Source organism: Chiloscyllium punctatum, chromosome 11 (genome assembly GCF_047496795.1).
Source record: "Chiloscyllium punctatum isolate Juve2018m chromosome 11, sChiPun1.3, whole genome shotgun sequence".
Classification (NCBI taxonomy): Eukaryota; Metazoa; Chordata; class Chondrichthyes; order Orectolobiformes; family Hemiscylliidae; genus Chiloscyllium; species Chiloscyllium punctatum.
In genome coordinates this window covers 41,214,516-41,227,102 of record NC_092749.1, presented here as the reverse complement: position 1 = coordinate 41,227,102, position 12,587 = coordinate 41,214,516, and positions in this window count along the sequence as shown.

Sequence of the window (12,587 nt, the reverse complement as noted above, 5' to 3'; positions counted from 1 at the left end):
TTTAATGTAGCTCTGGCCTAGGCACTAGATCCTGTACTGGGTGATTTTTCTTCCTTGCTTTCCAGTCTTTTACCACTTTCCCTGTCCTCCTAATGCCTGCATCTATGCCTATCCTGCAGAGTTAAAAATCACACAACGCCAGGTTATAGTCCAACAGGTTTAATTGGAAGCACACTATCCTGCAGAGGGTGCACTTGGTCCAAAATCTGACAGTTATGTTCCCCATTGTCAGACAGAGCCTTCTTCTGGGCAGGTGTCTGCCCAACTGTCCTGAACAGCCTCTTGCCCATTCTTGTGCCCACACAATAACTGGGGATGCCAACTGCATACGGAGACTGGCACTAAGTGACATCTCTCCTTCTCAATTGTAAAAAGGTGCCCTGTAACCTAGTTGCACAGCCTTGATGTTTAACTAATCTCAATGGGTGTAGGACCGGATTCCCATCCTGCCTTCAGCTCCCATATTAGAATTTTCAGGTACAGTCAACATCTTGGCAGTGACCCACTACCTTGGGTGAGCTGATATTTTCAGCCCCTACCCACCTGATTTGATTTGATATTTTGTTGTCACATGTACCCAAGTCCAGTGAAAATTTTACTTTGCGTGCAGGTAGATCATAACAAACATGCAGATCATCGGGTGATAGAATAAAGCAAGCCATGAAACATTATGGCTGCACAGGAGGTCTGCAGAAGCAAGGTTAATATTCGATGTAAAATGAGAAGTCTAGTCAGTGGTCTAATAACAGCAGGGAAGAAGGTGTTCTTGATTGTGCTGGTACATGTGTTTAAGCTTTTGTATCTTCTGCCTGATGGAAGAGTTTAGAAGAAATTATAACTGGGGTGGGAGGTGTCTTTGATGATATGGGCAGCCTCTCCGTGGCAACAAGAAGTGATGATGGGGTAAATGGATGGGAGGTTGGCTTACGTGATGGTCTGGGCTGTGTTTACAACTTTCTGTAGTTTCTTACGGTCATGGGCAGAACAATTGGCATACCAAGCCATGGTACATCCAGATAAAATGGTCTCTCAGGTGCATCTGTAAAAGTTGCTCAGGATCCTTGTGGACATGCTGAATTTCCTTCACCTCCTGAGGATGAAGAGGTTGCTATGCCTTCTTGGCCATTGCATTGACATGGGTGGTCCAACCCAGATCGCTGGTGATCGTCATTCTTAGGAACTTCCCGCTCTCGACCATCTCCACCTCAGCTCCATTAATGTAGATAGGGGCAGGTCCTCCTCCTTTCTTCCTGAAGTCGATGATCAGTTCTTTAATTTTGCCGACATTGAGGGAGAAATTATTTTCACACCATGACACCAAACATTCTATTTCCTTCCTGTACTCTGTCTCGCCATTTTTGATATCTGGCCAACAACAGTGGTGCTGTCAACGAACTTGTAGATGGATTTGGGGTGAGATTTGGCCACACAGCTGTGAGTGTACAGGAAGTACAATAAGGGCTAAGTACGCATCCTTGAGGGGTGCCAGTTTTGAAGTTTATCGTGGAGGAGGTGCTACTGTTTATCTTCACTGATTGCGATCTGTGGGTCAGGAAGTTGAAGATCTCATTGCAAAGAGTGGAGCTGAGACCTCGGTCACAGAATTTGGAGACTAGTTTGGTTGGGATTATAGTGTTGATGGCAGAGCTGTAGTCAATATGTAAGTATCCTTATTATCTAGATGTTCCAGGGATGAGGTTAGGGCTAGGGAAATGGCGTCTGCCACAGACCTATTGAGCCAGTTGGCAAATTGCAAGGGAGCCTGGGAGGCTGGAGTTCATGTGAGTCATGACTAGCATCTTGAAGTACTTCATAGTTGTGGAGGTGAGAGCCACCAGGAGGTAGCAGTTGAGGCATGTTTGTATCCCCAGTATTTCAGGAGCCCTCAAAAATGTTAGCCCTCTGATTGGACAAAACGTTCCACTTGAAAAGAGGTCAATGCAGTAGAGAATAGACAGGCCCAAAAAGGTCCGAGAGAGCAGGCTAGGATTTACACCAGTTTCAATGGAAACTGCGATTATTTATTAGTGTCATAAGTTAAGAATCGTGTTTGGAAATCAAGCAAAATGGTTTATATACTGTGGAGAATTTTGAGAGGATGCTTTTAAAATGTCAAGGGATGCAGATTATCTACATGTAGTCAAGCTCATCAATTTTGACTCCACTACTTTCAAACAAACCCTTGTAACAAAAGCACAATCAAATAGTTGAAGGAAACTTATAAAAGGTGAATGGAAACTTGTTAAATGAAAGTAATATTGTCCAACTTTATGTTGCACTTCAGCTACAGTGATGTCCACTGGTTTCTAAAAGCCCCTATTGATACCAAGCACAGAATTAAATAGTTAAAGCAGATTCTTCTAACACAGTCACCTGGTAGAGGACTGATTCAGTATATCTGAAAGGCGCTATCCCAATCATTGTTCAGCAGCATCACTTGTTTTCTATCCTCGATGTGTAGTAGTTACAATCCCCCTCCCTCCCTCTCCTTGTCTCACATACGGCATAAAAGCAAATCTTTCTTTGTTTCAAATTCCCCATCCTCAGATACAAATTTTGCCCATTGTTATCGGGTCACTATGATAATGTAATTGCCAGTATGTTGCCACATGTGAGCTGCCACTGGATTTTCCTTTCTCTGCCAATTTCACTCCATTTTCAATAGTTTGTTTTTAAAAAGTGGTCAGGATACGCTTAAGCACTTTGCAGCAAATGATGTCGTTTTTGAAGTGTAGTTACCGTGTGAAGCAGGAAAATGCCAGTAATGTGCTCACAAACAGCAATGTAATAACATCCAGATAATCTGCTTTTTAGATGTTAATTGAGGGATAACTATTGATCTATTCATGGGATAACTCCCTTCCCCTTCCTTTTAATACTACATAGTATCTTTTATATCCACCTGAAATGGAAGATGGAGACATGGTTGAAACATCTCATCCTAAAGATGGATGGTAGAACTGGTTATAAACTGGTGAGTAGGTGGGGAGCAGAGGGATACGGATGCTTATGAATTGGGCAACAGGTTTAGACAGTAGATTTGGATCAGCTCAGGCTTGGAGGGCCGAAGGGCCTGTTCCTGGGCTGTAAAGTTTCTTTGTTCTCTTTGTCCTTTGGTTAGATAAGAAAGGATAGATGTCTGCCACTGCCAACTCATTAACCTGATCTGAAAGTATGCATTTCACAAACCTTTACAACTGGACCGAACCTACAGCAATAATGGATATTCCTGCGAATTCTGTGGAAGTTATTGCTTGACTTTACCAAGATAGAGATATAGAAGTTCTATTCTTTCAGAAGAATAAGCTACATAATTTTTGATGGAAGGTAATTGACCTGAAATGCTAACTGTGTTTCTCTCTCCACAGGAAACTGTCAGAACTGCCAAGCAGTTCCTATTTTTATTTCAGATTTCCAACAAATGCAGCATTTTGATTTTGAAGAATGTATACAATTCTTTATGCATTTAGAATCCTTTCAGAGGCTAGATTTATGCAATCTTATTTTTCAGTTTTCTTCCCCATATGTTATCAATCAATCACTTTTTTATTTTATTGCTCGGGTGATTTTGAATGGCATAATTAAATTAGCATTAATCTAAACTGGTAGTAAAGAATCTCATGTTCAGTTCACTCTTTTGACCTTCCTCGTTTTAAATATAATATCTAGCATTAGCTCATGATATTTTTAAACCTTGCCTGAAGTTTTAGATTAGATTACTTACAGTGTGGAAACAGGCCCTTCGGCCCAACAAGTCCACACCGCCCCGCCGAAGCGCAACCCACCCATACCCCTACATCTACATCTACATCTACCCCTTACCTAACACTACGGGCAATTTAGCATGGCTAATTCACCTGACCTGCACATCTTTGGACTGTGGGAGGAAACCGGAGCACCCGGAGGAAACCCACGCAGACACGGGGAGAATGTGCAAACTCCACACAGAGAGTCGCCTGAGGCGGGAATTGAACCCGGGTCTCTGGCGCTGTGAGGAAGCAGTGCTAACCACTGTGCCACTGTGCCTATTGACTTTATGGATGGATACATCTATAGGCTAATATTTCTTCACTTCTTTTCTGTTTTGAGAAATTCTCAATGTCTTTTTTGTTATTCTTCTTTCCAAAATAGTGTACTTTCCAACTTTTATTCAACCTGCAGCTGCCACTTGTCTGTCCATCTTCCCAGTCTGTTGATGTCCACTTTTGGCTGACTGAATTTTACCCACTAATTTCCTGCTTCTGTAAGTTTGATATTGCAGCTTTGAATTTAACTTAATGTCAACACTCCCAACATCTACCGCTGCCACCGCAGGAGGTGTAAAACCTGCGCCCACACCACCCCCATCACTTCCGTCCAAGGCTACAAAGGATCCTTCCACATCCAGCAGAGATTTTCCTGCACATCCACCCACCTCATCTACTATGTCCGTTCCTCTCAATGTGGTCTCCAATACATTGGGGAGATAGAACGCCAACTTCCGGAGCATTTCAGAGAATATCTCTTGGACACATGCACCAAACATCTCTTGGATACACGTAGCAACCCACACCCTGTGACCAACCACTTCAACTCCCCCTCGCACTCCCCCAAGGACATGCCAGTCCTGTGACTCCTCCACGGCCAAATCCAAGCCACCTGACGACTGGAGGAAGAACACCTCATCTTCTGCCTTGGGACCCTTCAACTTCACAGCATCAACATTCACTTCATCAGTTTCCTGATCTCCCCTCCCATCACCTCATCCCAGATCCAGCCCTTCAATTCAATACTGCCTCTTGACCTGTCCTACCTATCCATCTTCCTTCCCACCTATCTGCTCATTCTCCCCACTGACCTATCACAACCACCCCTCACCTGCATCCACCTATCACCTTCCCAACTACCTTCCCCCCAGCCCCACCCCCCCTTCCCCCTCCACATTCCTGATGAAAGGCTTATGGCCTGAAACGTCGACTCTCCTGCTCCTTGGATGCTGCCTGATCTGTTGTGTTTTCAAGCGCCACACTTTTCGACTCTGACTCTCCAGCATCTGCAGTCCTCACTTTCTCCTCAACATTGTGCACACCTTGAATCCCAAGATAGTAAGTGCCAGCTAGTTCGTGGTTTTTAATTAGTTTCTAATTCTATTGATAAAACCTTTAGCTTTTCATTATTAATTCTAACTTGAAAAAAAACAAAGTCAATCCAAAATAGTTATTGAATTTGTCCACAACATAACAACAGGGAGTTGACATACATGTAGGAATGACCTGCAAAATGCCATGAACATTCTTTTCAGAAAAGTAATGTGGTTGGGATCAATGAGATGGCTGGACAGTCAGTTACCAGTGGACAGTCCTAAGGGCATGGACAAAGCTGCCATCTTGTCACCAAAGCACTCAACAGTTCATATTTCTCTACACTTCACCTATGAGACTGTCCACCAAAAATATTACCTGCCACATTGCATACTTTCCTGATATCCCAAGCATCTCCACAATAAACGCAGAATTTATTAAGTTTCAATATAACCCAAGTAATCTTTGGACACCTTTAAACGTCAAATACTGAAAACAGTTTCAGTTTCTGAACTGTTAAAGATCATAAAGTGCTGACAATTATATTTTGCTTCGTTGTTAGAAACCAAGTTGTAGGCATCAAAGGGATCGATTTACTTTTATATTAAGAGAAATATCAACATAAAAGGCAACACAGTCATTACAGGAGTAGGACCATGTCTGGTTTCACTTTGCCATGGTTCTGCTTTGCATCAACAAGTAAAAAAGGTTTAGTGACGAGAGGCAGGTTACTCAGGGTGAAATCAAAACAGAAAGTCCTGGGGAAAGTCTCTGGCAGTACCTGTGGAGAGTATCACATAGTGTGGAAGGAGGTCATTCAGCCCTCTGAAGAGCATCCCACCCAGACCGAGCTCCTCACCCTATCCCACTGCATCTCCTATAGCTAATCCACCGAGCCTAGAACTTCCTGGTCACACAGCCAATCTACCTAACCTGCACATCTTTGTAAACTGGAGCATCTGCAGAAACCCATGCAGACATGGGGAGAATGTGCAAACTCTTCATAGACAGTCACCCAAGGCTGGAATTGAACCCAGGTCCCTGGAACTGTGAGGCAGCAATGCTAACCACTGAGCCACCATGCCACCTCTCAGAGCATAATCCATGGTCACAGGCATTGGCATCCATTGTGTGCCAGCCTCTAAGAATCTGCAAGATACATCTCTAATCCACTTAGGGTGTGATTTTGCACATTGGGCTGTACCAACAACTATCATTGCAACAGGAAGGAAACTGTGCTCAGGGACATGCTCCCAAATCATCCAGGGCAGCATCGGATACCAGTCCAGAAACATTGGCGCAGTCAGTCAGCTGCTCAGGGCAGTCAGAGTTGCCACATAAAGGGAGAGGAGCTGAACCTTGGCCAGCTCACCACCCACCTAGACTCTTTCTGCCTTATTGGGTGCAGTTCTCCTCCTGGAATGAGAGAAAGGCAGACAATATGAGAGATGAAAGTAAGTAGCACCGATGTTATTTCTGGGACAGATGGCCAGATATTTCAAATGAGTGAGTAAACAGCACAGGGGGTTATGCAGGGTTAGTGATGTTGGAGGTTGAGCTGATGAAAGCAAGTGAGAGAAAATGTTGCAGGCAATAGTGAGATTGGCAGAGCAGGAGTCTCGGTGGGAGGTAGGTACAGTACCGGAGACAAAGTGAACGTGATTATCGGAAAGAAAATAATGGCACTTGTGCTGGTGGAGTGCAGAAGGTGGACTTTCTTCCTACATTTCTTTATATTCCTCCAAATAGCTGAGACTGCACTGACCTGGTGGTAACTGGCATCAGGCTGGCATCATCTGGTGTCAGGGTCTCCTGTGTTAGTCCTGAAGGAAGAGGATGTCTTACCGCTGCCCACTTGCAGGGCAGTTCCAGACTGGCAGTGCTTGTCTTGGTGCACAGCAAGCTTTTAACAGTGATCTCAGTGCCAGAGATGTCAGTTAAATCCAGGCTATCCTGGCAGTGGCAAGAGGGGTCTAGAGTTAGAGTGAGAGACATCATAAGAGCGAAAGATGGTTAATAAATTACAATCTAAAACAGAAATTGCTGGAAGAACTCAGCAGTTCTGGCAGTATCTATAGAGAGAAAGCACAGTTAACAGTACAGGTCCGGTGACCCTTCTTCAAAACTCTGCAAAGGTCAGAGGAAGGGTCACTGGACCCGAAACGTTAACTCAGCTTTCTCTCCACAGATGCTGCCAGGCCTGCTGAATTTCTCCAGCAATTTCCGTTTTTGTTTCTGATTTCCTGAGTTTTTTTTTGTCAATTAATGAGGCGAATTTGGTAAGATACGACCAGTGATCCTGTTAGGTTTTGTGGTTAAAAGACCCTTCATGTAACTTGAGTGTCTGTACTGGATGTAGGTTTGCTCGATGAGCTGGAACGTTCATTTTTAGTCATTTTGTCACCATACTAGGTAACATCATCAGTGAGCCTCTGGATTAAGCACTGGTGGCATGGCCTGCTTTCCAGTCATGTGTTTAGCTTTCCTTGAATTGGTGATGTCATTTCCTGTGGTGATGCTATTTCCTGTAGTGATGTAATTTCCTGTTCTTTTTCTCAGGGAGTGGTAAATGGGATCCAAGTCAATGTGTTTGTTGATAAAGTTCTGGTTGGAATGCCATGCTTCTAGGAATTCTCATTTGGATTGTCCTAGGATGGATGTGTTGTCCCAGTCGAAGTGGTGTCCTTCTTCATTCGTATTTAAGGATACTAGTGAGAGTGGGTCATGTCTTTTCGTGGCCAGTTGATGTTCATGTATCCTGGTGGCTAATTTTCTGCCTGTTCGTTCAATGTAGTTGAGTGACTGACATTTTGCCAAAAATATCGTAGGATACAGGCCAGGGTTAATGTCTTGAGTCTGATGACACCTTCCCTGGAATGTTAGTAATGTTAGATTTGAGAACAGTGAAGCTGTTATGCTCTGTGCTTCAGATCTGAGCCACACATGGAGAACAAATCCTGCCGCACAACATCCTACATAGAGTCCCAGTAGTCCAATGCTTTGATCTTAAGATAAGTATTTTTGTATTAAAATCCTTCCATTTCTGCACCCTTTCCTCAACGTATACCCACCTGTGGCCTTCAACTCAGCCAGCCCATCCCAACTATTCCTTACCTTGAGATCACTGCACTTCTCTAACTTTGGCCTCCTGCACATCCCTCATTTCTAAGCCAGTATCATCCACAAGTTCTGGAATCCCTTCTCTGCCTCTGTACCACTCCCCATTCTAAAATGTTCCTTAAAACCTGTCCTCCTTGACTTGCCCTCGCACCTCCCTATTTGTCTTGGTGCCACATTTTATCCAGTAATGCTTCCGTGAAACACCTTGAGAAGTTTCTAAAACATTAAAGGTGTGATATAAAAGTAAGCTGTTGTTATACATGTTCAAAAAGTATTTTTAAAAGATGGCAGCTGTCATTCAATATTGTGGGGGCAGACCATACAAATGCCAAAAGCATTAGCGTAACTAATAATCGTGCTCAGGATTAATGTAAAAATAGTTGTATGGTCACCTAGGACTTTCCAGTTTCCAATTTCAAACAGCCAGGCATATATTTCTAGGCAAGTGACATAGCTGCCTACAATGCAACTGGGGTATGCAGGGGCTCTCAGAATAGAATCCGATCCGATTTCTCTGCTTCTGTAGTTGCCAGCCTTTTTGCTGGTGGGTGCACTTCAATCTGTTGTAAATGTACTCATGCAAATAATCCATCCTCCTACATAAAATAGAAAACCACACGGTTTAGCATGTAACATGGAAATATAGGATATAGGAGCAGGAGTAGGCCATTTGGCCCTTTGAGCCTGCTGTAGATTTTTACTTGCCAACTGGAGTCATTGAAATATTATGAACATATTTCAAATATTCAGTGCTCCTTTATACCAAACTTATTTTTGGAACCTCAGTCTGTATGAATGAAGGTATGGCAAGCCAGAGTGACCCAAAGCCATTAACCACTGGGAAAGTACTGGGATTCCCAGAAAATAACTGCTTTGATAGGCTAGAGAAAGAGAAAGTGAATTGTGCTACCTTGTACAAGCTGACCCAGAAAACCTTAACCACAAGGCAAGGTGTATAATGTCATGAGGTCGTAGTCTGTGGAATTTTAAAGATGACCTTTGTCTTCTTCATGTTACGTAAGAACTATGAGCAGGAGTAGGCCATCTGGACTCTTGGGTCTACTCCACCCTTCAATAAGATCATGGCTGATCTTTTCAGCTCCACTCACCCACCTGCTCACCATAAGGCTTAATTCCTTTACTGTTCAAAAATCTATCATCGCCTTAAAAGCATTCAATGAGGTACCTTAACTGCTTCACTGAGCAGGGAATTCCATAGATTCACAATCCTTTGGGAGGTGGAGTTCCTCCATAAGTTTCACATCAGAAGATGTTACATTACTGAGAAAGGAAGCTCATGGTACCCATGGTGAAAATGTTAGTTCCTGCAATGGAGAGCTGAGAAGGTATGTGGGGCAGTGATGCACGGGCTTTTTCAAAGAAGAATCCAAGCTTCAACTGACTGTTGGACTACCTGCAGAAATATAGAGAAATGTATGTTTACCTGTTAGCTGCGTGACATCCCTCAATTCTAATTCAGAGCAAGTAAAAATGAGACAATGTAAGAAAAATGACACTAAGCCTCCCCACGCTTCACTCCATCTGATTCTGTTAAGTTAAGGGTTTTCTTGCCCTCCCTCAGCACTCTCAGTGTTAAGCTGTGCAGCTGTACTACAGTTCTGTTTTGGTGTTTTCTGTTGTCTGTCTCTTTGTCCAGCTTGAATCCTCATAACAGTTCACACAGGACCACTGCATCGGGCACAACCAAATAAAAATGGCACAACTCTTCCAAAGGAAAGCACGCATCAGAAGCAGAGGGAAATGCAACAAGAGGGAATCCATTGCTATAAGTTCATCCAACATCATTTATCCGCAGCATCCTTTACAGCAGAATCTGCAGGGAGCAAATCTGTGTGAGCAAACATCTACATACTCAGCAGAGGAAATTGGTTTAGCTCAGTTGGCTGGATTGTTGTTTTACAGACCACTGTGATGCTAACAGTGTAGGTTCACTTCCCTACACTGGTTTGTGGTTACCATGAAGGGTTCTCCTTCTCAACCTCTTCCCTTACCTAAAATCTGGTGACCCTCAGGTTAAATCACCACCAGTCATCCTTTCTAATAAAAGAGCAGTGTCTAATGGTCTGGTAAGACTATAGTGATGCACCAACTCAGCAGAGCCCCATCAAACATCCCCATGATGGATATGGTCATCTCCAACGCTTATAAGTTTTTGTAGCAGTTATGTTGCAGCAATAAAAATTTGGAAGCCATGCCTTGTGGGTATCACAACATGAATTATCAGACAAAAGAAACAAGTCCCAAAAGCTTTGCTCCAAAAAATGTATGAACTGGGATATCAAACATAGGATTTCTCTGCCCCTGAATGAAGATGGTTTTGAGTGTAGTGCTTCTCATACATACAGAGAGATGAGCCTGCACTTATGGTAACGAATATACTCAAAGATAGAGCAATGACAATAAATGGTCAATTCAAATTTGTGTTTCAGACTGAGATTAGTGGCTAAGCGCTTTGGTCCTGCATGGCCAGAGATTAATGGTGAATGCATCCAAATCTACCAGCAACGGACAGAAGGGAAGTTTCCTGAAGTTATTCCAAACTTTAATAATTGTTCCCATGGCGGGGGTTTGATAACATGCATGTAACCAAGTATAGCTTATGAAGTAAAGCATCTTCTAGCAGACCTGCAACTGTGCAGCATAATGGGGAGCCATTCAGCCGCCTGGAGGCAGGTATCCAGCTGTATATCATCATCATCATGGAATTATAGAATCCCTCAGTGTGAAAGTAGGCTATTCGGCCCATCGAGTGCACACCAACCCTCTGAAGAGGATCCCACCCAGAACCACCCTCCTGCCCTCGCCCTGTAACCCTGCATTTCCCATGGCTAACCCACCCAGCAGCATACCACATCGGCCAAAGGACACCAACCTGCCTGCATTAAGATGTAGCAAAAGGCAGCCCCAGAAAGGTGCTCTTCACCACCACTCACTGGCTTTTTCTTTGATTGCTTTCTTGACGAAAATGGCTGAGATCGCACATTCCTGATGAAGTTCCCGTCCCATTTAATTACCCGGCTCTGCAGCCGGTTTCTACTCTAAAAGTTTGAAGGCCTCCGCCTGGGTCTGTAACTTTGAGAGCCCTGTTGATGTGTTGGGTTAGCTAGAGGAATGTTCTTCATGATATTTAAGGGGGTAACCTAATCCAGCTCACAACGTGTGACTGTTCCCTTTGTCACTGCAGAGCAGTGTTGGAGATCCAGAAGCAATCCTGTGTCCTGCTTCTTGACAATTCAGAGTCAAAATTCAATTCTGGAATTATTTTGCCCCTGGTGGAGTGGTCTTACACTGATGAACCTGTCCTGACTGACTCATGCTGTTTTTATTTTTCATTCTATTTATATTTTAATGACTGATCTCTTGGATGTGTCTATAAAATTAAGATAAAATAGCATTATTTCACACATTCTGCATTTTCCCACATTGTCCCTGAAGTGATCCAGGTGTGGTAATGTAGCAGTGAAAATGTTCCACTGTGTATTATATAGAAAAGTGCAGAAGATTCAGGCTTTGGCTGCTTCAGCTGAAAATGATGTAGCTCAGGCCTTGACTACCATCAACAAACCAGCTAAACTACACTGGCAGTGTGTTTCTGGTGTAGGCTATTCAGCCCTTTGAATCTGCTTCCTCATTCAATATAATCATGGCTGATCATATAATGCTGTACTCTGTACCCACTTTCTCCCCATACCTTTTGATCCCTTTCGCTGTATGAACTGTATTTAACTCTCTGAAAACATTCAAATGTTTTGACTTCATCCACTTTCTACAGCAGGCAATTCCACAAGCTCCCCCATCTCAGTCCTAAATGGCTTACCTTACACCCTTACACCATGACCTATGATTTGAGACTCCCTGGACTCCCTTATCATGTCTAGTTCTTTTAGAATTTTATGGGCTGCTATTTTACTAAACTCTTGTGAATACAGTCCTAACCAATTCAGTCTTTCTTTGTATGTTAATTTTGCCACCCCAGGAATCGGTCTGGTAAACCTAAGCTGCACTTTGTCCGTAGCCAGAACTTCTTTCCTCAGATAAGGAGACCAAAACTGCACATAACACTCAAGGTGCGTTATAACATTTATCCTTACTTGTATTGACACTTTAGATCTGATTCTTAGCTAACAGTATCCTCACTTTTACATTAGATTAGATTCCCTACAGTGTGGAAACAAGCCCTTCGGCCCAACAAGTCCACACCGACCCTCCAAAGAGCAACCCACCCAGACCCATTCCCCTACATTTAGCACAGTCAATTCACCTAACCTGCACATCTTTGGACTGTAGGAGCACCCGGAGTAAACCCACGCAGACACAGGGAGAATGTGCAAACTCCACACAGATAGTTGCCTGAGGTGGGAATTGAATATGCGTCTTTGGCGCTGT